Source organism: Nelumbo nucifera, chromosome 1 (assembly GCF_055504915.1).
Source record: "Nelumbo nucifera cultivar China Antique chromosome 1, China Antique-T2T, whole genome shotgun sequence".
NCBI lineage: Eukaryota > Viridiplantae > Streptophyta > Magnoliopsida > Proteales > Nelumbonaceae > Nelumbo > Nelumbo nucifera.
Window position 1 is genome coordinate 92,178,148 of NC_142649.1, and position 25,865 is coordinate 92,204,012.

A 25,865-nucleotide genomic window follows, 5' to 3' on the forward strand; every position below is an offset into this window, starting at 1 on the left:
AATTTTAGGATTATAGTTTTTTTATTTTATTTTCTTGATTCAAGACAAGGTGGCATACCTTGAACCCCTCAGGAAAACCCTACTCGTTGTTCCCTTTAGCCCAAATCTTCTTTGCATCATTCTAGTTATGCCATTAGGGATAATGGCATTTAAGTTGGGGGGTGAGGAAAGAGAGAAAAATTGAAAAAAAAATTGTGAACCTAAGCCTTTAAAGATGGAGAATTAAAATTTCACTATAATTTTTTAAATTTTCCATTAAAAGAGATTCACAAATAGAAAAAGTTAAGGAAACTGATAAAAGAATATTGAATTCTGAAAAAATTGGTAGCAAGTGATAGGAGTAAAAAATTGGTCTTGTTTGAATATTGTCGAAACCGTTTAGAAATTAGAAAATACTCCCAAGTTTACTCCTATCAAGATAGAAAGAGAAATATTGAGAAATTAGACAAAATTCTTCAAATTGTTAAGAGACAGTGGACTACCCTAAACAGTGTTGCAAAAAGAGAGAGAGAGAGAGAGAGAGAGAGAGAGAGAATAAAAGGTCAATGGACGCCCAAGACTTAGTAACTAGGTCTCTTCACCTAAGTCAAGTGTCGAGATTTGCGTCAAATGCAAAAAGGAATGCCAAAGACACTTACCTAACACTTAGTAACCGGGTCTCTTCACCTAAGTCAAGTGTCGAGATTCGCGTAAAATGGTGAAAGGTAATAACAAAAATAAGTTTAGGGGTAGAAATCTGCTGTCAGAAATAATAAGAATAATACCTGTTTGATTTTAAAAACAATCTCATCTTATCAAGACAGTTTGCAAATGGAAGGGTAAATAAGATTTTTAAGCCATGTTTCGGTAATATTCAAAATAAGACAGTTTTACTCCTAAAGCCCAATACCGATCTATACAGTTTGAGAATGCTAGAATCAGGATGCTTGATTAATTCTGTTAGGGATGACCTTGTAATGGGAATGATCTATATACTCAGTGTAATTTTAAGAATACATTGCTAAGGGACTAGCAATGTTTAAGTTGGGGGTGTGATAATCCTGCATTTTAATGCCTTAAGGTCATCAATTCAGGGGTATTTTTGGCCTTAAAATAGTCAAAGTGTACCCTTTTCCCAGTTAAAATCAATTATGTGACCTTTGAGGGTCTTTGTGCGAATTATGTAGAAAACTGGGAAGTTTTCTAGGCTGAAGTGTAGTTTTTGAGAAGCTGGTATGAAGACTAGCTGAGAGAGGGGGTGTTTTTGTAAAGAATTGAGAACAGGAGGGCACCTCCTATCTGCTAAACCCAGTTGGCGCCCATCCTACTATATTACCATGCTCCCCTCTCCTTAGCAAACCCTAGGGAGCCTTTTTAACCTAATCTTTTCACTCTTAGCAAACCCTAGCCACCCCTAGGTGTTTAATCTCCACCCTCCACCTCTTTTGATCTCAACCACTCATTTTAGGGCTCTCCTTTATAACTTTTAAACCCTAGGGCACCACCTATTCTGCTAGTCCTCACCATTCAGCCCCTCACCTCCAAATCTCAACAACTCTCTCAATCTTATATCCCAACCATTCAATCTAGGGCACCACCTATTCTTTTAATCTTAACCCTTCAACCTTAGATGTTCTAATCTACACCCTCCATTTCTGGGCATCCAAATCTCACCCATACATAATATTGGGTGCCCTCTCCTTTCATTTTCAGCCATAGGATCACCCCAAAACCATCTTAGCCATCCATTAGAAACCCTAAGGCGTCCCTAACTTTGCTAAATCCCAGCTGCCGCCCCCCATCTTTTTCCCTATTTCTAGTTGTGTCCACCCTTCTCTATAAAAAGGGTCCCAGGGGCCCTGTAGAAAGGGTTGTTCAATTCACCCATTTAACAAGGCTAGGTTTCTTGAGGAGTTCAAGGGTTGTAGAAGGGGAGGACGCCCAGATCTTGTTAGGAGAGGTTCCTGCAAGCCGTTCCACCATTCTACAACTACCGCCACTAGATCTGATCAACCATTCTTTTCTTTTCAGTTATCTTTATTTTTGCAATCTTTTAGATTTAATTCTTGTTCGTTTCTTTGTTTTGCATATCTGAATTCATTCGGTTCAAGGATAAGGTGTCTTGAAGTGTTAGAGGGTTGTAGAAAAGACGGACGTCTGGTTCTTGTTTGGAGGGGTTTCTGCAAGCTATCTGGCCGATCTGTAGCTACCGCTACCGGATTCGTATTCTGGATCATTTTTTTTTATTTCTTTTATTTCCTTTGTTGATTCATATACTTTATTAAATTCTGATTTTTATTTATTGTCTTGTTTAAATTTGAAACATTTAATTTCAGCAATAATAGATTTTATTTTCGTATTTTCTGTCATTCCCGATTGCATTCTCGTGTCCGAATCTAAGTATATATTAATTTTTCACTTGCTTTCCTATGGATACGACCCATTCTCATCCATTTACTAGGTTAATAGTTGTTTGAGACATGGTAAAAATTATAAATGTTTAAACTGGTGTTACGAGGTGTTTAACAACGTGCTTCCGGACACAACAGAAGGCAGAATGTATCTTAATAGTAATTGGTTTCCAAACCAAGAAGTTGCAAAATTGTAGTGTTACAGAACTATAAATCTAAGAAATTTTAGAGAGAATGAGGGCTGAGCCATGCCAATTGGTCACTCTCCTTAAAACCACATTTGCCCCTTACGATGCATCCGGGTTAATGCAAATCAATCACCAAGATAAAACAGCCCACAAGCCACTGGTAGGCATGCACTCACTTACTAGACTTCCGCGAACAACAAAGAATGATGCTCGGAGAAGAACAATTGACAAAGAAGAAAAAGACTATGATGAGTGCACTGGTATGTTTTCTGGATCAAACAATACTCTCTTTATAGAGAGTTCTCAGTCCCACGAATGGACACAAAAGTGTCCTTCCAAAGAGATGTTTCTTTAGAATAGTGTACCTGTTCGAAGAGACATAGAGAAGAAGAAGGGACACAAAAAGAAGAAGAAAACATAAAAAAAACTTTGAATTTTTAAAAGTCTAACTATTCAAACCAATCAAAGCCAAAAAGATTTGGTTTAGCATACACGTACACGTACATGACTCGGCTCAGCTCAACTCACGTGTGTGAAAAGCACTCCTAACCCCCTCTCATGCATGTGAACATCTATAGTGTTTTCCTCCTATATGTCCCTACCCAAAGAGAGAGCAAGTATATAGATATACTCAAACCAACTCCTTTCCCATGCAATGTGGGAAAAAGGAGTCTTCCCATGCATTCAAAGGAGGGAAGAGGAAAAGACAAAAACAAAAAACAGAGGGAGGGAGGAGAGATTCTTGAAATTTTGAATCTCCCTCCAATAGGATTTGAGAATATTTCCAAACAAGTGATTCAAGAAGCTGATGATTCAAACCCAGTTTTTATAGATCGAGATCTTGCTCCTATTCTTAGTCTTTCTTTCTGTTCTTCGATCTAATCAACTTTCTTCAACTGGAAACTGGAATGATCTCCCATTTTTTTGTCTATATAGAGTTGCCTTTTCATATTCTTCGGTCTTCCTTGATGATGGGTTTTCATTGAAACAATTTGGGTTGCCAGAGACTGTGTATTTAGCCAATTGGTGAATTAAGTTAAGCAGCTTGGTTTAAGTGGGACAAAAGGCTTGATGACAGGATTTCCATTGAAACAATTTGGGTCACTAGAGATTGTGTATTTAGTTGATTGGTGTATTGGGTTAAGCTGCCTGGTTTAACTGGGATGAAGGGTAATATTAGGTTTTAAAAAAGTTTTATACGTCACGTGGTGTCACATGTGTATGGATTATAACGCTAATGATAGGGGTATAGCTAGCCAATTGTTAGAAAACTTAAGGGTACTTTAGGACAATATGTAAATAGTAAGGGTAGAGCTAGTCAATTTCTTAAACCATAGGGGTACTTTAAGAATTTGCTCTAAACTGAATGAAAAAATTATTAGAAATTATAGGGAATTATGTTGTATTTTGGGGTAGGGACACCTAGACCATCTTTCTTTCTAGGTAAGTTTTTTGTCTATGTTCTTTCTTTAGATAAATTTTGTTATTAGTTTGATCATTTTTTGTTTACAAAACCTATTAAGTCCTTGTTTGGGAGTGCTTAAAAATAAGTGCTTATTTGGGCAAGGACCACACCATTAAGCGCTTATTGGTGTTTGGAAATAAACCCGAACTAAGTGCTTATTTTAAAAATAAGGGCTTATTTTTTAATCCCAAATTTCTAGCTTTTTTTAAGTGCTCATACAATAAGCACTTATTCAAATTTTTACTCCCAAAATTATCCATGGTAAATTTTTAGAATACTAATTTTATCCTTTTACAAAAGCAATTTTACAAAGGCACTTTTATGAAAGTAATTCTATGAAAAGTACTTTTATGAAAGTAAAGTATTTTTGCAAAAGTACTTTTATGAAAACACTTTTAGGAAAGTACTTTTATGAAAGTAGTTTTATAAAAGTGCTTTTACAAAAATACTTTTACGAAAGTACTTTTATAAGAGCACTTTTATAAAAACACTTTTATGAAAGCACTTTTATAAAAGTACTTTTACGGAAGTGCTTTATAAAAACACTTTTATGAAAATACTTTTATAAAAGAACTTCTACAAAAGCACTTTTATAAAAATAATTTTATGGAAGTACTTTTACGAAAGCACTTTTATAAAAGCACTTCTATCAAAGTACTTTTATTCATTCACTATAAAAGAGTCACAATTGCTTATTTAAGTGCTTATTCGAGAAAAAGACCACCAAACGCTCAAGAAGAAATAAGTGCTTATTTTAAAAACTGAGTGCCAAATGCAAATAAATGCTTATTCCAATAAGCACTTATTTTTAATATAAACACTCCCAAACATGGCCTTCATAGATTATTTTGTTAAGTTATTTTTAAAATTTTTCTCTTTCATTACTTGTCTACCTGGGAGATAAAGTTCCACTTTAAATGACATCAGGAATTATCAACATGGTTAATTGTTGAATTGTTCTGCGGTAATCGTCATATGCAACAATTTTATAGTGATATCCTAGGGACATTTATTATGGAACCCACCTTTATTGAAGAAAACTGCAAAAAAATGGCTAATATGACCAACTCCCCCTACTGAAAAATGAATGTGCCCTTAAGGGCCCAAATCTCGCGAATAAATGGAAGGCCCATTTGGTTCACAATTGGAATTGGAACAGTCTATTCCCATAGTATATTTGGTTTAGACAGAAATAAGAATGAAAATTATAATCAATAGGAATGAGATTTCATTCCCAAGAGAGGGGGACGGAATGGCCATTCCCTCAAATGGGGGAATGCTATTCCACCAGAAATGGGAAATTGGGAATGGGATTCCATTATACCCAGCCAAACGGTTGGAATCGAAATAGTCCATTCCGATTCCTATTTTGAACTATTCCCATGAACCAAATGGGGCTTAAATAACTTTAATTGGGACATATGATTGATCCAATTTCAATTAAGGCCAAATGGATACAATTTGCAACTTTATCCACCCCATATAAGAGGAACACCAAATGACCAATTCAAATGGTTTTCTTTACGATTTATACAACAATTAATATTACATTTGGCTTGGTTTTCTTGTTTGACATGAGGGGTGTTGATATTATGGCAGTATTGAGTGTTGTTTATGAATTATGAGCATAGTGGGGCCTATGCTTTGGTGCTTTCTACAGTTTTGAGATAACAAGGCATATTCAATTTCTTTACAAAATTATTATTAAGTGTTTTAAAACTCAAGCTTGAGCTTGAACCATTTTCACTTGTCTTTCATTTTATTATATTCAGTAACGATGATAGTTTGTTATTTATGGAACAAATTTTGTTAGGACTTCAGTGTTGATTGAGCTGTGTTGACTGATTTTAAGAAGCTACCAAAATTAATTTCAGAAAAAGTTGAATTTTTCAATTCAATGTAAGTATTTTTTTTATTTTTTGGCTTTCCATGTAGGGCTTACCTTAGGGGTGCTCACGGTTCGGTTAATCGAACCATATGCCTATTTTTGAAACTGAATCGAGGTTATCGGTTTTTGAAAAACCAGTTACCAAAATTGAACTGAAGCCAATCGGTTAATTGATTGACCGGTTTGGTTAATCGTCAGTTCAATTTGTCAGTTTTTTGGTTTTATATATTTACAATATATATTATAATTTATATATAATAAAAAGCTAGAAATATATAAAATATTATATTTTAAATAGCAAATCACATATTATATTATAAATATATATTTATATATAATGCATATTTATTAATTTATAACATATAGAAATATAATATATATAATATACATAAATATATGTAAAACGTATAGAAATATATGTATACCGACCGATTTAGTTAACCACCGATTTTCTATATTGATTAATTGAAACCGAACCAATACCTTCGATTTTTTAAAAACATCGAACCAAAACCAAACCAACCAATTTGGTTAATCAGATTTTCAGTTCAGTTTTGGTTGGTTTTTTAGTTTTTCTTGCTCACCCCTAGCTTATTTTGTTACACAATATATCACTACGTAAAGCCCTTCCCAAATGGGCACAAAACAGTTGGTGTTGTCCACAAGGTTCTCCCTGCTAGATATGTTACTCAATATACCCATGCCTTTAATATAGATTTGCTATGGCCATGGTTGCAACACTCCTTTGTGAGCTTGCAGTCAAAATAATTAGGGGTAATAATTTTTAGCTTGGCCAAAAAATTTTCGGGTTTGGGCCTATGTTTTTACATATATCATATGTTACATAATATAAAATAGGCAAAATCTATGGTCCATTTGTTACATACAACAAAAGACATGGACCAATGATATCTTTGGTTCATGTCTTGTTAAACCTCAAAATATATCCATGAAAGTACACTTTGTGAAAGGTGAACCAATGTAAATTAAGGTTCTTTTAATGTGATTGGTTGAAATGTGGATTTGATGTGGAGTCAATATTAGAATGCACCATAGGTAAATTGTATCAAATGTTACAAATAGATTTGTTCATGGGCCACGCTCAGGCTTGGCTTTTGCCAAAAGTTGAATGGGCCCGGCCCAAAGCCTGAGCCTGACAAAGTGTAAATTCAGGCTAGAAACCTGACCCGTGAACAAGTCTAATTAGAAATATATCATATTTTATATTTAATGACATTAACCAAAGCCTGACCTAATGCTTATATTTGAGGCCCATGTTTGACCCGACTCCGACTATAGTCACTTAACACCTTAACCTAGTGCTAAGCCTGAACTGGGCCCGGGCCTGCTCTATCAACAACCACTCCAATCAGGGATGTCATTTATGATCCAATCCACTTTGCAAATTTTGGATTTAGGCAACCATATTTCTATCAAGTCCAACTCGGCATTGACCCGCATCAAGACTGCAATACCTGGTTCACCTGATCTAATCCAGAAATTATGTATATATAATATATCTATCGTCATATATTAAAACAAAATTGGCCACATTAGATGATTTCTCTTTTCTCCCCTTCCTCAACCAAGGCTTCTTCTTAATTGTCTCTTTCTCTTTAAAATATCATTCCTAATACTCTCAACTTACCACCTTTTTACCCTTGTTTTCCCCTTCATTAGAGCCCTATAAGACAATTATGCCTTTTAGCTCCCCTTCCTCAACCAAGGCTTCTTCTTAATTGTCTCTTTCTCTTTAAAATACCATTCCTAATACTCTCAACTTACCACCTTTTTACCCTAGTTTTCCCCTTCATTAGAGCCCTATAAGACAATTATGCCCTTTAGCTCCAATCAGATTGATGTACCTTTTTGACATTTACTGTAAATCAATAAAGTAAATAATTGATTCATGTCATTGTGGTGAGTTTCTATGTAATACCCTTAAACTGGACATTTAATGAGACTTGTGTTAGTTTAGAATCTTCACAGCCATTGGATAGATTTAAGGAGATTTATCCTTCCAAGGCTGACACTGATGTGCCGCCAAGTTGGTTGGGGTGGCTTGTCTCAACTTCCAGGGTGAGACCTGAGGTACATGCAGTGTGGGTTTTCTTGAAACCCTGAACTGGACCAAAATTTCAGTATTACCCTGGACCTTGGAGATAGATGAACAAAACTTGAATGTTACACCTGACCCCTAGACTCGACTATGATACTGCACTAGGCGTTGGATTGGCCTGTCTTTGATATGCCAATCAATAAGATCCTTAGAGGGGGTCAAAACCTGGGTATGTTGGGACAGTCCGAGAATTCATCTAAGTGGGAGATCATAGCGATAGGATCAGCCCCTTTGTCGGACAAAGTGAATAATTGGGGATGCACACTCTCTGATGGAAACCTAAACTGCCGGTAGTTGATTTCAACCGTTGAAATTTGTTTTACAAAATATATTTATATAAAGATATATATATATATATATATATATATATATATATATATATTATTGTTTAAAAAGGTTTGCAAAAGGTTTTAATTCCCGAGATCCATGTGAGTAGAGAGTGCAGCACTGTACCTTGCAGCCGAGGGAGAGGTCCTCTCTTGTTGGGTAGTGTTTGATCATTATGGGCTGAGAGGTTAAGTGTAAGACCATTAAGGGTAATACCTGAAGGGCTAATCTTGCATCTGCCCACAGTTCTTAGGTTTTCATAAGGTGGCTAGACCCAAGGACCATTTAGTGTAAATGTTAGGCCCGTTAAGAGCCCATGGTGATGGACTCAGGGGTTCACTGTCTCGTATAGGGAATTCGGCCAGGCCTTGTAACAAAGGCTGGGTTGAACCCATGTGGCTGATGTGTAGATCAATGTTTGCGTCCCACGCCATACAAGGATAGCCAACTGGGCAGCAGGTTAAGAGGTTAAGTGAGCACATAGACGTAATGGGCCTAAAGCCCATTCGAACTGGCTTAATAAGATTAATTAAATAAGGGGCGATTCTGGGATTTGGGTCAGCTAATATGATAAGGGATTATCCCTATCCACTCAAAGAGTCCCGATCCAAATAAAGATTTGGATCAGTAAACTCCTAATTAGATTAGGAAGGCTGATCTTTATCTGTAGATAAGATAAGGGGTTATCCTTATCTCTTAAAGAGAGTCCTGATCCAAATAAAAGATTTGGATTAAGAAACTCCTAAAAGGATTAAGAGAACCTCTCTTTAAGGCTATAAATAGGAGAGAAGGGCGAACCTACAGATACACAAAAGAGACAACAGATAGTCTGCTGAATTAAGAGAGAAGACAATATACAGTTTGATTGCTTCTGTTTTCTACTATTGTTCTTGCTCTTGCCGCCCTACCCAGTTCGATCTTCACCAATGGAAGTGATAAAGAACAGTTCTTGATATTGCCTTTTGCTAGAAGAGGCAACCTGAAGTTGTGCTCACCAGCCCTCCATCATATTCTTGCTAAAGAATTCGGTTCTTGTTGAAGAATCGTCTTGCTGATTCTACTTCACCTCACACCGTGTCATCTTCAGTGGAAGTTGTCTTTGGTTTTCTCCTTGGGCGTGAACACCTTCATTGGGGGTTTACTATTACTCCATATTAGATATATCCCTCTACTCCCTTTTGGTTTCAGATCTGGTCTGGTTTGGCTTCAAGATTGATCCTTGAAAATGCGGTTTTCTAAAATAGGGAATGCGATTCCCACATGTGAGAGAAATTTTTGAAAATTTTCCCAACCTTCCTGTAGGGTTCGGCGATCCATATGATGGATCTCTCATCCCTTCAATCCCCACCTATTTACATTCCTGATTTATAAGAACATTTATATTATCTCCAACCTTTTATTCTCTCCATTTTCCCATAAAAATAGGGCCCTAGCTCAGTAAGATTTGGTTTCCCAAATCAAACAAAATCTATATCTTCTTGATTTGTAACTTTCATTTTCTTACATTCCAAATTTCTATTGATTTTACATCTTTCTTTCTTTCCTAGATTGACCTTCCTCCTGCCATATACTATATCCTTCCAAGTGTTCTTAACAAACCTGCTACACAACTTCTCCTTTGACAATACGACACATGGTTTTCGAGTCACCGTTGATTCAGACGGTTGGATCGTTCGGCCTAGAAACCGTTCATGCAACTGGTTTCGTTTTATCCCAAGCCTGATCCTTGACCAGAAACCATTGAATCAATCAATGACCCGTTGACCTGGGCAGTTGAACCATCAACCCGTTCAACGGTTTTTGCTGTTTTTTAGTTTTAATTTTTTTAATTCTTTGTCTGTAATTAATTTTTTTTAATATTTAGACGGAATGTATAGGAATTTAAATCTGATGTAATATTAATAGAAAATAGGTTTTCTATTTTATTTCATTCGATGATTAAGTAGAAAGCGTAGAGGAGAAATTTTTCGTAGATTTCGGTTCAGCCATCTACGATTTACAGTTTTGGAAACTGCATACTACGATCTAATCTTTGTTTTGTGGGTTAGCAGTCTTACGAACAGCCCTCCTACTGATTCTTGGTTGTCTTTTATCAGTTGTTTAATTTCATATCATCTTCTTGAATTGAATCTTAAATTAAACATCAAACCCTAGACCCATTCGAACTGGATTGGACCAAACTGGTTGGACTGAATATGTGGTTCGATTGGGGCTATTCTCAGCCCTAAAATTTCTTGTATGGGTCGAGGAGTTGATGATTAATTGCAAGATGCAATTCAGCCCACATCTGTAAAACTCAGTTTTAATCTTTTAAAACTGCTTTAGCCCAATTCAGCATAAATGCTATATGGGTTGAACTGCTTTTTGCAGTTCAACCCATATACCTAGATAATATTATTTGATAATGTTATGGGCTTTAATTGTGCTTTTCATATGGGTTTTACAATTATTTAATTGATTGGATCAATTATGGATTTCATGCATGTGATGTATGGATGTGTGATGTGCCACGTTCATGGGCCATAAGTACTTGGCCCATGCTGATTCGGTAGTGGCTCTTGCGCACACCATGGCTAAATGCACATCATTGCCATGGTGTTCTTAAGATCGTTGGATGATCTCCTTTCGTGGTGGGCCCCACACCAGCTTCCTCCCCAAGAGGAACCATGCGGAACCCTAGCTGTTTAGGGCCCATCTAAATCTAGCTTTATGAAAGCCAGTGGGAGCCGCTTTGGTTTGACCTAAACTAAACTAGGGCATAATTATTTGTTCCCCACCTGAAAATATAAGTGCATGTGATAGGGAGATTCATATGATGAACTCCCTGTAGAAGGATGGTCCTTTGGAGATTCATATGATGAACTACCTATAGAAGGATGGTCATTTGTTCCCCCCTGACTTGGCCACATTAATGTAGATCGTATCACAAGGTTGGTAAATGATGGTCCTTTGAATTTTCTAACTGTAGAAGATCTTCCAACTTGTGAACCTTGCCTTCAGGGTAAGATAGAGAAACGGCCATTTACCGGTACGCTTGAAAGATGTACAGGCACACTTGACCTTATACATACTGATGTATGTGGTCTCCTGAATGTTAGGACACGTAACTAGCATGTTTATTTCATAACCTTTACCGATGATTATTCACGGTATGGTTACGTTTACCTAATGAGACATAAGTTTAAATCTTTTGAAAAGTTCAAAGAATTCAAACAAGAGGTCGAGAAACAGTTAGGGAGAGAAATTAAGACCCTTCGATTAGATCGAGATGACGAGTATCTCTCTGACAAATTCGAGGACGACTTAAAGGACAATGAGATAGTATCACAACTAGCTCCTCCTGCTACACCATAGTTAAGCGGTGTGTTAGAAAGGAGGAACCAAACTTTACTGGATATGGTCCGATCACTTCTCGTACACTTGGAGTTACCCACATCCTTTTGGGGTTATGCATTAGAGACTACGACATACATGCTGAACCGGGTTCCAAACAAATCCGTTATGAAAACTACCTATGAGCTTTGGACTGGCAAGAACCCAAGTGTAAGACACTTGAAAAATTGGGGTTGTCCGGCACATTTTAAAAGAACAAGTGCTGATAAATTGGAATCCAAGACCAGTCATTGCCTATTTATAAGCTACTCCAAAGGCTCTGTGGATTACTTATTCTATGATCCAAAAGAGCAAAAGGTGTTTTGTAATCGAAATGCCCACTTCTTAGAAGAAGATTACATCCTGGATAATCATCACCAGGAAGTTGTTCTTGATGAGGACAACCCAGGGGTAGTGGGAGATGTCCCACCAGCTCCAAAAAATAACCAACCTAGGAGATCTACCCGGGTTTCCAAGCCTCTAGTTCGTTTCGGCTATGACCAAGAAAGTTACTTGGTAGAAGCCACGACTAGTGAGGAGGATCTCGTGACTTATACGGAAGCTATGTTGGACATAGATTCCTTGAAGTTCCTTTCAGACATGGAGTGGTGGGTGTCGAATCCAACCAAAGATAAAAAGTCTTGCTCAAAGTGAATAATTTGTATATAGTGATGAGCAAGGTCGTCTCCACAGGGATTGGGTGGATTTATTTCCAAGTATACGAAGCAGGGGGTTGTTGAATTAAGGAAAATAAGATGAAATAAAAAAAAATAATAGAAAGCAATGATCAAATCATGGGAGATAGCTTCCGGTTGAAGGGACAAGTTTAGCTTTGATTCTTATCATTGATCATCGATGCAAGGATGAATTCATATGTTTACGAATAAATTGGTTATAGCCATTAACAAGCTCTAAAGCCAGCCTCTACTCGTATTATTCGACAACCGAAACAAGCACTTTGATTGCTTCTCTTATTAATAGACAATCCTAAACAAACTCTTAGGATTTAATCCATTAATAGCATTAAGAGGGGAGAGAGCCAGTTCTAGTCAGCGATCTCACAAGCTCGGACCGTTTAAACCAGATCATATATCTTCCTAACATAGATCGAAAAATTTTTTGCAATCAATTTATGTTAGTTGCCACCCTGATTAAACCTACCAATCATATACGAAATTGGAGGTTCAGTCGGCCATAGATTATTCTCATTGAATGAACAAGGGGCCCTTCTTGCTTAATCAATAAAAATAATCTTTACAGGAAATCGCAAAAAACATATGAATACCCATAAACAATGAATTGAAATAAAAATCAATTAGATCTCACAATGTTTATAGAATCAAAACTTCCCTAACCCTTCAACCAGAAAATAAAACCTTACAGACACTTCATGATGAAATTGCAGCTTCCAGATGAGAGGAGGTGAACTCTGCTTCTTCCTCCTTGGTTGTTGATTGCTCTCTCTCAAGGCTGAAGCTCTCTTGGAGGATTTGATGATCCCCTTGGGTGCTAGTCTGCCCCCTTTATATAGACTTAGGAGGGAGTTGTCTCCTGCTCCTCTAAGGATTTCTTTCTCCATTGGGAGTTCAGTTCTCTAATAGATAATGCTTAGATTAGATCTAATCCACTCCTATCTCTTAACTGGTAATCTTAATCTCTTTTATCTTTTTAGAAATACAACAGAAAATTGAATCTGATAGAACTCTTTGATGTTTCTTATTCTTGCATGCTAAATTCATATTGGGCTTTCTTAACGAATTGGGCCGCTGCAACACTTCTCTGTGAACTGGGCTTCTGCTGCGAATTGGGCTTCTACTGCTAATTGGGCTTCTCTACGAATTTTCTTGACTTTGGGCCTGATTTTGACATCGATGCAGTTTGAATCTTTCAAAACTCAAAACATGAAAGTTGTATAATTTTTCCCTATCTTTTCAATGCATCTTGAATAATCTCAATCGGAGTCCGGATGGGAGAGTTATACCCAAATTACCACACGGCGCCGAAACTGTGCAAAATTACCCAATTAGCCTTGTTTTTCACCTAACGCCTTGTTTCGTGCCCTAAATTGAAATACAAGAATAGTGAGTCCAATTAGGCACTAAATAAGTATAAAAGACTGAATATTAAGGGATAAAAATATGATATTTTTCATTCTCATCATAGAGTCTCTCTCTCCAAGGGTATGTCTCCCAAGACCCCCAAAGAGATTGAGGGCATAAAAGAGGTTCCCTATGCCTCAGCCGTAGGGAGCATCATGTATGCCATGTTATGCACTCGTCCTGACATTTCTCAGGTAGTGAATGTGGTAAGCAAATACCAATCTAACCCAGGGCATGAACATTGGACCGTTGTGAAAAACATACTAAAATACTTTCGAAGGACAAAAGAGTTTTGTCTGGTATTCGATGGTAGTTCACTACAGACCCAAGGGTATACTGATACCGACTGTCAGTCAGATCCAAATGGTAGAATGACTACATCTGGTTACATCTTCATGATGGGGCCCTGAGTAGTAAGAATAACAGTCCACAACCCAAGCCGAACACATTGTTGTAAATGAGGTTGCCTTTAGAATGAAAGTGTTCATTCTAGAATTTGGAATTCAGCACATCACCCATTCCACTGTTGTGTGACAACACTGGATCTACGGGAGATTGAAAAGGTAGCATCAGCGGAAAATGTAGCAGACCCATTGACTAAGCCACTAACACAGAAAGTGTTCGATAAACACGTGGAAAGTATGGAACTCCGGCTTGTACCCGATTGGACCTAAGTGCAAGTGGGAGCTGTTAGATAGTTATGCCCTTTAGCTCCAATCATATTGATGTACCTTTTTGACATTTATTGTAAATGAATAAAGTACATAATTGATTCATGTCATTATGGTGTGTTTCTATGTAATACCCTTAAACTGGACACTTAATGAGACTTGTGTTAATTTAGAATCTTCACAGCCGTTGGATAGATCTGAGGAGATTTATCCTACCAAGGCTGACACTGATGTGCCGCCAAGTTGGTTGGGGTGGCTTGTCTTAGCTACCAGGGTGAGACCTGAGGTACATGCAGTGTGGGTTTTCTTGAAACCCTGAACCGGACCAAAATTCTAGTATTACCCTGGACCTTGGAGATAGATGGGCAAAATTGGAATGTTACACCTGACCCCTAGACTCGATTATGGTACTAGGTGTCGAATTGGACTATCTTTGATATGCCAATCAGTGAGATCCTTAGAGGGGGTCAAAACCTAGGTATGTTGGGACAGTCCGAGAGTTCATCTAAGTGGAAGATCATAGTGATAGGACCAGCCCCTTTGTCGGACAAAGTGAACGATCGGGGATGCACTCTCTCTAACGGAAACCTAAACTACCGGTAGTTTATTTCAACCGTTGAAATTTGTTTTGCAAAATATATTTATAGATATATATATATATATATATATATATTATGGTTTCAAAATGTTTGCAAAAGGTTTTAATTCTCGAGATCCATGTGAGTAGAGAGTGCAGCACTGTACCTTACAGCCAAGGGAGAGGTCCTCTCTTGTCGGGTAGTGTTTGATCATTATGGGCTGAGAGGTAAAATGTAAGACCATTGAGGGTAATACTTGAAGGGCTAATCTTGCATCTGCCCGCAGTCCTTGGGTTTTTATAAAGTGGCTGGACCCAAGCACCATTTAGTGTAAATGTTGGGCCCGTTAAGAGCCCATGGTGATGGACTCAGGGGTTCACCATCTCCTACAGTGAATTCGGCCAGGCCTTATAACAAAGGCTAGGTTGAACCCATGTGACTGATGTATAGATCAATGTTTGGGTCCCATTCCATACAAAGATAGCCAACTGGGCAGCAGGTTAAGAGGTTAAGTGAGCACATAGACTTAATGGGCCTAAAGCCCATTCGAACTGGCTTAATAAGATTAATTAAATAAGGGGCGGTTCTAGGATTTGGATCAACTAATAGGATAAGGGATTATCCCTATCCACTCAAAGAGTTCAGATCCAAATAAAGATTTGGATCAGGAAACTCCTAATTAGGTTAGGAAGGTTGATATTTATCTGCATATAAGATAAGCGATTATCCTTATATCTTAAAAAAAGTTCAGATCCAAATAAAAGATTTGGATTAGGAAACTCCTAATAAGATTAGGAGAACCTCTCTTTAAGGCTATAAATAGGAGAACAGGGCGAACCTACAGATACACAATAGAGACAACAGATAGTCTGGTGAATTAAGATAGAAGACAATATACAGTTCGCTTAGTTCTGTTTTCTGCTCTTGTTCCTTCTCTTGCCACCCTACCCAGTTCAATCTCCACCAGTGAGAGTGATCAAGAACAGTTCTTAATATTGCCTTTTGCTAGAAGAGGCAACCTGAAATCATGCTCACCAGCCCTCCATCATATTCTTGCTGAAGAATTCGGTTCTTGCTGATGAATCGTCCTACTGATTCTGCTTCACCTCACACCGTGTCATCTTCGGTGGAAGCAGTCTTTGGTTTATTCCTTGGGTGTGAACACCTTCATTGGGGGTTTACTATTACTCCGTATCAGGTATATCATTCTACTCCCTTTTGGTTTCAGATCTGGTCCGGTTTGGTTTCAAGATTGATCCTTGAAAATGTAGTTTTCTAAAATAGGGAATGTGATTCCCACATGGGAAAGAGAGAAATTTTTTAAATTTCGCCCAACCTTCCTGCAGGGTTCGGCCATCCATATGATGGATCTCTTATCCCTTCAATCCCCACCTATTTACATTCCTGATTTATAAGAACATTTATATTATCTCCAACCTTTTATTCTCTCCATTTTCCCATAAAAATAGGGCCTTAGCTTAGTAAGATTTGGTTTCCCAAATCAAACAAAATCTATATCTTCTTGATTTGTAATTTTCATTTTCTTACATTCCAAATTTTTATTGATTTTACATCTTTCTTTCTTCCCTAGATTGACCTTCCTCCTGCCATATATTATATCATTCCAAGTGTTCTTAACAAACCTGCTACACAACTTCTCCGTTGACAATACAACACATGGTTTTCGAGTCACCGTTGATTCAGACGATTGGATCGTTCGGCCCAAAAACCGTTCAGGCAACTAGTTCCATTTTATCCCAAGCCTGATCCTTGACCAGAAACCATTGAATCAGTCAATGACCCGTTGACCTGGGCAGTTGAACCGTCAACCCATTCAACGGTTTTTGTTGTTTTTTAGCTTTAATTTTTTGTCAGAACAGATCATCCTTCGAATCAGACAGTCGAACTGTTGACCCAAAAATCGATGGCCAGAACAGTTCTATTTCCGGATCATTTTTTAAAACCATGATACAGCATTTCTTTCTAAGAAGCCATTCATAAGAGGTGTAGTGTTTTCCTATTGCTTCCTTCGTATCCTTGATTAGATTATTTCTTCTTTTTCTTTCCGAAAAATACTTTAATATTCTTGCGTTCCTTTTACAAATTTCAAGTTTGTGAAGCTTTTACTCACTTGGGCAATGAGCTATAAACAAGCTATGATGCTATAGAGGAACAACTTAATATTCTTTGAAGCACCAACCTTTTGCTCCATTTCCATTTCCGACCATAAGAAGACATGAATCTTTGTAAATATGATCTGAGGTTGAATAAAAAACAATATCCCATAAGAATATGGGTTAAAAAACCATTAAAAAACAAAAGGAATTAGTAATCTGTTACTGAGTAGCACATAACCCATTTTATGCATTCAGAGTGAGAGTGAAGATGATGATTAAAACGGGTGCAAGTTGACTTTGTTTTAGACCATGGTCTGGTATCGAAAAAGTTTTGATCAATCAAAACCAATCCAGAATTTTGATAAATAATTTAGCTATCACATTTATGATTCTAATAGACATTTCTTCAGATATCATATCTTTTCTATATCAAAGATTCATAGTCGAACTCTTAACTGGTTAGCATAATAAACCATTAAAAACCATAACAAAAACACATGATTCAACCGCCAGATTATTACTCAACTAGTATGGCCATGTGGGTCGATGATAATAAGAAAAATGGGAAAAAAAATCACTGGGATGAAGTTTTTGATTTGGTTTATTTCATAAATTAGGTAAGGGTTGAATAGAATAGTAATACATGTAAAAGTTAAAAGTAATTGGTTGTTGCGACTGGATTATCATTACCCAATTATCGGAAAAACTTTGGCTGTTGGGGGCCAACAGTCTTTCCTGTTGAGAGAGTTTTTGGGTTGGGCACGTTATCATGAAAGTAGACAAATTAGTAATTGCCTTCTAATTTATTTTGAGTAAAAACAAAAGCATGCCCCTAAATTGGTGAACTGCCGTGAACGTGCCCAAACCAAAAACTCTCTGAACAGGAAAGGTTGTTGGCCCCCAACCGCCAAAGTTAATTCCCCAATTACCCACTTTTAAATCATTTTCCATAGTCAATTTTACTTTGACCAGCGTATAAATTTGAAATAAATAATATTTATTATTTCTTCTACAACTATTTAATTACACTAACGAAATTTGTAAGAATAATTAGAATATTTTCAATATAATGAATTAAAAATAAATTTAACAATAACTAAATAAATAAAAATAAAATTAGAATAAATCTATCAACTTAAAGAGTTTAACAACTTTAATTAATTTAACTTAATTAATAAAATAATTTAAGTTATTAAATTAATTCAGAAGTAGCGCTTAAGTTGGACATGGATTGGCTTAGTTTAATTAAAAATCTGATAGGGCGTAGCTTCAATTATGCTTAACAAAGTCCATGCATTACACGGGTACCAACTAGTATAGTATTTTTTTATAAGAAACTAGTATAGATTATATCTTATATATTTGGAATAATATATCTTACGTATATGGTATAATCCTATATGACATATATAAATGTAGTATGTATACCATGTATATGTGACATATATGTATATATGGTATTATATGTTTATATTAGTGGAGACCTGTGCAATGCACGGGCTTTGTTAAGCCAAAGTTAAACAATAGAAATACATAGGAATATATAATTGTTTTATATTTTAAATTTTTAATAACCAATTCGATCAAACTCGACCTGAGTTGGTCGGTTTTCTAGTATTTCTGATTGGTTTTAGTTTAGCAATTTTCTAACTCGACCAAGTTAGGTCAGTTTCGATTTGCCCATTAGTAAATCAACCAAAATTGAATCGACTTGACAATAGATATATATTAATATTTTATAAGTTAAATATAATTTTTTAATATGGAAAATTGGGAAATTCTCATATTTCTTATTCTAAAATATTGTATATCATAAATTTAATTTTTTAATAATACCATTGTAATTTATTAAATTTAAATTTTAAGTTAAATCTTTTGAACAAACAAAACAAATAGAAAATAGACACAAACTAATACAACCTGAGTCGATAGGTTTTCACTAATGGTCAATCGTTTCGGGTGACAAATTCCCCACCAACCAGGTCAATTTGGTTGGCGAAACATCCTACAACTAAATTGAACCAATCCTTGAACACTCTTAATTTCAGCTAAATTAATAGTAAAATCTCTAATAAATAACAATAGTTTAATATCCTATAGTTATTAAAAATTTATAGCACAAATACACATTATTGAAATTAAATTTATAATGAAAATACAATAGATATCTAATAAAACTACAATAAATACTTAAAATATATTAAATTAGTTAATAAATAGTATAATCTCAAATAATAGTTTAATCTCTAATAAATATAAAAAACACATAATTACTAAAAATCAATTTATAACAAAAATACAATAAATATGATAAATTAAATTTCAATAGTTAAATAATAGCTATTTAATCTCCAATAATTATTGACAATTTACTTTTAAATAGCAAAACGAAAATAGATTTACAAATAATTATTGAAAACATATTTATCAAAAATATAATAAATAAGTACTGAAAATAAAATAACTATTAATTTTAGTATATATATAAATATATAATGAATGTACACTATTATTGTAAAATTATTACTAATAAATGTCATTTTTTGAAAGTTATTTTCTATAATTATTAATTGACATAAGTAAAATTAGTTATTTACTATATTATTTAGTTATTTAAATAATATTTTTTTTAATTTTTAAAGTATTAATTATTTATTGAATCTAAGAATCTGTAAAATTATAATTGGTACTATTATTACATAATTCATCATTAATTTTGTAAGATATTAAATTATTATTAATGTGAATATTATGAAATCTATTATAATTATTTTTCTACTTTTAAGAAATTTTTTAAATTTATTACATAATTTCGTTATTTTAACTAATTAAAATTTAGTCATGTTATATTTCTACTTTGAACCGTTGTTGACTCAAACAATCGGACTTTTCGACTCGGTAACTATCTAGGCAACCGGTTCTGTTTTACCTAAACCTAGTCCCTAGCCAAAACCGTTGAATCAGTCAATGACCCATTGACCCAGGCGGTCAAACCATTTACCCCTTCGACCCGTTCAATGGTTTTTGGTTGTTTTTATTTTAATTATTTTTTTTAATTTTTTGTTAAAATGGGCTGTTTGTTTGGATCTGATAGGTAAGGAGAGAGAGAAGAAAAAAGAGAGTGAAAGAGAAAGATGGAGGATTCACCATTGCTGATTTGTGTTTGTTCAGAGAAGACAATGAATAATGTTTTTTAACATTCTTCTTTTATTTATTTTTTTATTTTTTTGTTAAGACCCGCAAACTGCTACCTGGGTCAGCATTTCACATTCTATTGTTTTTTAGAAAATAACGGTTCAAGATAAAAAGGAACCGGTGACCTATCCGATTTCCCGGCTGAATGGTTCAAACATCTGGGTCAGCGTTTTTTTACTTTTCAATGCTCTTTTTAGAAAATAACGGTTAAAGACAAAATGGAACCCGGTGAACTGTCTAATTTCCAGATCAAACGGTCCGATCATCTGGATCAGCAGCCTTTTACTTTTCAATGTTTTTTCTTTAGAAAATTGGTTCAGGACAAAATGGAACTAGTGAGTAGTTGTCCGGTTTCCAGGCTGAATGGGTCAAGAATCTGGGACAATAACGACTTTAAAATCTTGTAATATAGATAAAGATAGTCTTAATGGGAGGAAGTATGAATATTTATTTATTTTAGTCAAAATAACTAAGAAATCTGAAACACCATTTGTACTTTTAATAGGTGTATTTTATTTATTTATTTATTAATTTATTGAAAATTAGTAGACTTCAATACTGAAAAATATAAATGTTTTTAAATACAGAATTTAATGAGAAATAATATAATGGCTAATGCATTAATAGGTCTTAATAAAAAGCAATAAGATGAAGTGAAAAGTGGAAATGCAAATTCTATAATATGAAGTGTTAAATTTAAATAGATAAATTGTACAAGCTTTGGAGAAAGATCTATTATCCGTCACTTGAAACCAACTTGGCCATTGTCACACTAAAAGGTCCATCATCTTATTTCTATGGGAAAATTTTCCATCAGTATCTTATATTTGGTTGGAGTGACAATTTTATCTTTAAATTTTAAAATGTGATAATTCAATATTTGAACTTTTAATTTGCGACAATTGGTTACCTGACATTAATTCACATAAAAAGACGTAAATGTCCACGAATGGGTTCTTCTGCTTTAGCTCACAATTAACTTTGTTTTACGTATATACGACATTTGGATTCCTTCATTTCTTTGATCGTCATCAGCTACTCGCCCGGAAATGCCTCCCTCCCATGTCAGATTCCTTACCATTCTTTCTCTCTGTCTTCCATTTCTCACTTCATTTATTCCCTGCACCAATGACAAAATTAATAGATGGAAAAAGATTGAGGGTCTGTTTGGTTCATAATCAGAATTCGAATCGGAATCGGAATAGAAATCCTTTGGAATTGGAATTGGAATGGTCTATTTTTCATACCTGTTTGGTTTAGACAAGAATCGGAATTGGAATAGGATTTCAATTGATGTTGCTTGGTTCATGAAGAGGTTGGAATCAGAATCAACCATGATTTATAATTTTGCCCCTAATAAAATAAAAAAGATGAAAATGCATGAAAATACCAAAAAAATGCAGAAGTTTTTCAGGAAAATGCAAAAATTACAATAATTTTGTAGAAAATTTAGAAAAATGCATGAAAATACTCAAAATTTGCAGAAATTGCAAAAAAAAGTATAAATTTTGCAAGAAATTGCAGAAAAATGCATGAAAATACCCGAAATTTTACAGAAATTGTAGAAAATGCAGAAAATTGCAGAACATTGCATGAAAATCGGAAAATGGCAGAAATTACAATAATTTTGCAGAAAAATTCAGAAAAATGCGTGAAAATATCATGAATGTTGCAGAAATTGCAAAAGTTGCAAGAAAATGTAGAAACTACAACAATTTTGAAGAAAATTACAGAAATTTTATGGTTCAACTACAAATAAAGAGGGGCCACTGATATTCATAAAAAGAAAAAGAGGGGCCATTGATTGGTTCGATGATAAAATCTTGGGCCAACATGTGTGAGAATTTGGGTTTAGTCTGAAAGTTAGCTGTTCCAAGGAACAAGGGGGGAGAAAGAGCTTGGTTTGAATACAACGGCGTGGCATAAATCTCAACAATAAAGAAAAAAAATAAGAGTAGTTTGAAATTAAACTTTTCATGATAACCAATGAAGAAAAAATAATACAACGGCGCAGCATAAATCTCAACAAGATTTCATCACATTGCACCCATTCCTACAATCTCAATAACAATACCTAACGAGATCAAATCGATTATCCAATCTAGTTTGAGTATCTACTGAACTGATTTCTAAATTGTAAAATAGAGCTTGGTTTGAAGAGCAAAACCTGGATTGACTGGTTTGAAGAACTCGTTAATGGCAGCTCCCGAATTAGAGCAGGGGGCGGATCTGCAAAAAATAAAAATCATGTTATAATCGATTAAAAAAAAGGAGAGGAAGCAGGAGGGAAGAAGAAGAAGAAAAAGAGAAGAAGAAGATCCTGCATGCAGTTGATTTGGAAGAAGAATGAGGAGGGGAAGAACCGAAGAAGAATGGATCGGAGGCAATCTTACCTCGTCGAAGGGCGGTTCGGCAACGACGAGTATCCTGGATTGACTGATTGGAAGAAGGAGAAGGGCAAGAACCGAAGAAGAATGGACGCTTCTTCCTCTGGGCGATTAGGGTTGGAAACGATGGGGGTATTTTTGTCAAAAAAAGATAATACCCGGAATGGGAATGGCATTCCTTGGAGTGAGATCGGGAATGGTCATTCCCCCATATGGGGAATCCCATTCTGCGTGCCCTAGCGAATGGGATTCCCGTTCCGTTTAATCAAACATCCAGAATGGGAATGAACTATTCCGATTCCCATTTCATACTCCTATTCCCTCGAACCAAACAGGCCTTAATTGTTTTGGTACATTTTATTCAAAATTCAGGCAGTCGATTCTACAATGCAGTCGAAGTCCCTGGGATCTCCAGCGTGCCCTAGCGACCTGCAATAACAACAATAACAACAAAAACAATCTTATGTGCGGTCATCTCCAGAAAATGTGAAGCATTCCACGCCGGAAATCCGTTCTCCAGTGCCGGAAATTTCATCTGGTGAAAACACCTCTTCCTCTTGCAGTGTTCAATTTCAAGGAAGGTTTACAATCCTCGTGGAAGTTCAAAGAAGCACCGAGGCTTTCTCTGGATAGCAGAGATACTGTTGATGGAAAGGGAAACCTATATCCGAAGGAGATCCGAATGAATGCATCAATTTTCGCTGCGACTCAATGTAGCGTAAACTCTAGAGAAGCGGCGTCTGCCGATGGTAATGATAAGCAGCACCGTTCGCCCAGCATCATCGCATAGCTTATGGGCCTCGAGGTGCTACCGGACTCCAACCGTGAACCTCTCAAGAAAGCTGACCAGCCTAAGCTAAGGAGATCTGCTTTAGAGTCCAGGGTGTCAAGAGATCTGCTTCAGTATCATTTTGTAGACGGAAACAACTTCCAGATGAAGCAGCCTTGCCAAACGAATTTCGGAAGCAACGTCATAAGAAATGCGACAAGAGATAATGCTGCTCGGCAAGATAACAAATCAAACGTTAGTACACCAGATTTAATGGACTTCTGCGTCAGAAAACCGAAACACGAGCAATCGAAATCTCCGAGCGGATGCCAATCTGCATCCACATGGAAAGCGCCCCAGCAACATAAGAGTTGTTTTGATGCGCAAGATTTATTTCCGGAGCCAAAGTAGGCGGGCTCTCTATATGGAGAGATCGAGAAACGGTTGAAGATGTGGGGAATCGATGAACCAGCCCAGGATCTGGAGACGCTGAAGCAGATTCTCAAAGCTCTACAACTCAAAGGGCTACTGCATTGTAAGAAATCGGCAGAGCAACAGATCGGGCATAGGATGTTAATGGTACTCTTATTTTGGTTTTTTCTCGTAAAACTTTTGACGGGTTCTTTTGCTTTTCTCCTTCAATTTCAAATTGTTGAAGGGGATATGTTGCAGAAAAGGCAAAGCAGAGGAGAAGTTGTCTTCTTCTAAACTGTTATTTTCTTGCAGTTTGAGAGAGATAGTTGAAGGAAAAGAAACAACGGAAGTTGTCATCTGAGAATTGGGATGGAGTTTCCACGGATGTAACATCCAAAAAAGCAGACCAGAAGCGACGAATTGTTACAAGTTCAAAGTTTGAGTATTGGATTGTAGCATTTTAAAGTATGGGGATCAAATTGTCACTTGAGCCAAATTACAAGATGAACTCCTGTTTGGTTGGTCGTGGACGGGACCAGTCCACACTATATCGTAGACTGGCCCTGTGCACACCCCAAATTATCGTCAACAACATTTTCCCATGGAGGGGGTCGGTCCACTGTTCATTTCTTATACCCTGCTTCACAGCACCCTCCAAACTTACCGTTGAAGGTCTCCACGACCAAAGATCTCTGCCACTATCCTCCGCCGAAGCTCTCCACCACTCGTATGTTATTAGATTTGTTAGAATCTCTCCACCACCGGTATGTTATTTTCGTTTGTTTATTTTTAATATTTTTACCAATAAAGTAATAAGGGTTACACAACTTAGTTAGTAGGGGTGGACATATCTGACTACCTTGATTTTAGGTTCATTGAAGGCCTAGACAATTTGCCACTGGGACAGGCCATGGTGTGGATATTTTCTCATTAACTCTTTTATCCTCTCCCAAGCCTCATGAATTTCTTCACTCGGTGTTTGGGTGAATCCCGTGATAGCTCTCCTCATGGTATTGGTTCTGCCTATAGGATAGAACTTCCTAAGGAATTCTTGTTGCATTTCTGCCCAAGTCCTAATGGGTCTCCCTATAGTCCTTAACCAATGCTTGGCCTTATCCTTCAAGGAGAAGGGGAAAGAGTCAATCTAAGCGCATCATCATTGAAAATTTAAATCCTTACAATTGAACATATTTCCAGAAACTCATTTATGTGCTTGTATGGGTCCTCACTTGGGTTCCCATAAAAGGATGGGAGCATCTGGATTGTACTTGACTTAATTTCATACTATAAGGCCTGAGTATCAGGTAACTGGATGTAGGATGAAGGATTGTATTGTGCTGGAGTGAAGTATTCCTTCAACTTTCTAGGTTGGGCATTATTGATTCTAGCCATTTGATTTCGATGTTGATGATGGAGGTATCTCTCTATTTCAAGTATAGGTTCTATAGTTTCTCTCCTTAGAGATCTCCTTCCCAACATAACACAGAAGTCTCATTTCTTCTTATTAAAATTTTGAGTTTAATTTCAAATGTGGATTTTGAAATTTAAAATCAACTTTTGAAACTCTCTTTTTTTTGGAATTTAAATTTTTGAAATTTAAATTCAAACTCAGCCTTTGAAATTTAAATTCCTAAAATCTAAATTCAAGTTGGAATTTTTAAATTTTTTTTCTTTTTTTTTTGTTTTTTTTAAAGGCAAACAAATCAACCACATGACCTAGGGGCTAACCTAGGGTTTCCTAAACTAGTGGTTCAACCAATGTGAATCATTTTAGGTTCACTTGGAATTACACCACTTCCTTTGGTTAGCTAGGTAAGAGGTCGGGATGTGGGAGGCTCCCCTTTCTCTCGCAAGGACCTAATTAAGTAACCATAAAACCCGCTTAG

General features: G+C 36.1%; 1 long non-coding RNA gene and 1 other non-coding gene across 2 annotated transcripts; one reads left to right on the forward strand and one right to left on the reverse strand.

Moving 5' to 3' along the window:
• Positions 1 to 21,021: 21,021 nt before the first annotated feature.
• Positions 21,022 to 24,572, reverse strand: LOC109114150 (uncharacterized). The gene is made up of 4 exons (XR_016081247.1): positions 22,803 to 24,572; positions 22,577 to 22,638; positions 21,657 to 21,762; positions 21,022 to 21,529 (listed from the first exon to the last, which is right to left on the reverse strand). It is a non-coding gene; the product is annotated as an uncharacterized LOC109114150 (long non-coding RNA).
• A 312-nt stretch (positions 24,573 to 24,884) lies between these two features.
• Positions 24,885 to 24,991, forward strand: LOC148803557 (small nucleolar RNA R71). The gene has a single exon (XR_016081732.1). It is a non-coding gene; the product is annotated as a small nucleolar RNA R71 (small nucleolar RNA).
• The last annotated feature ends 874 nt before the right edge of the window (positions 24,992 to 25,865 follow it).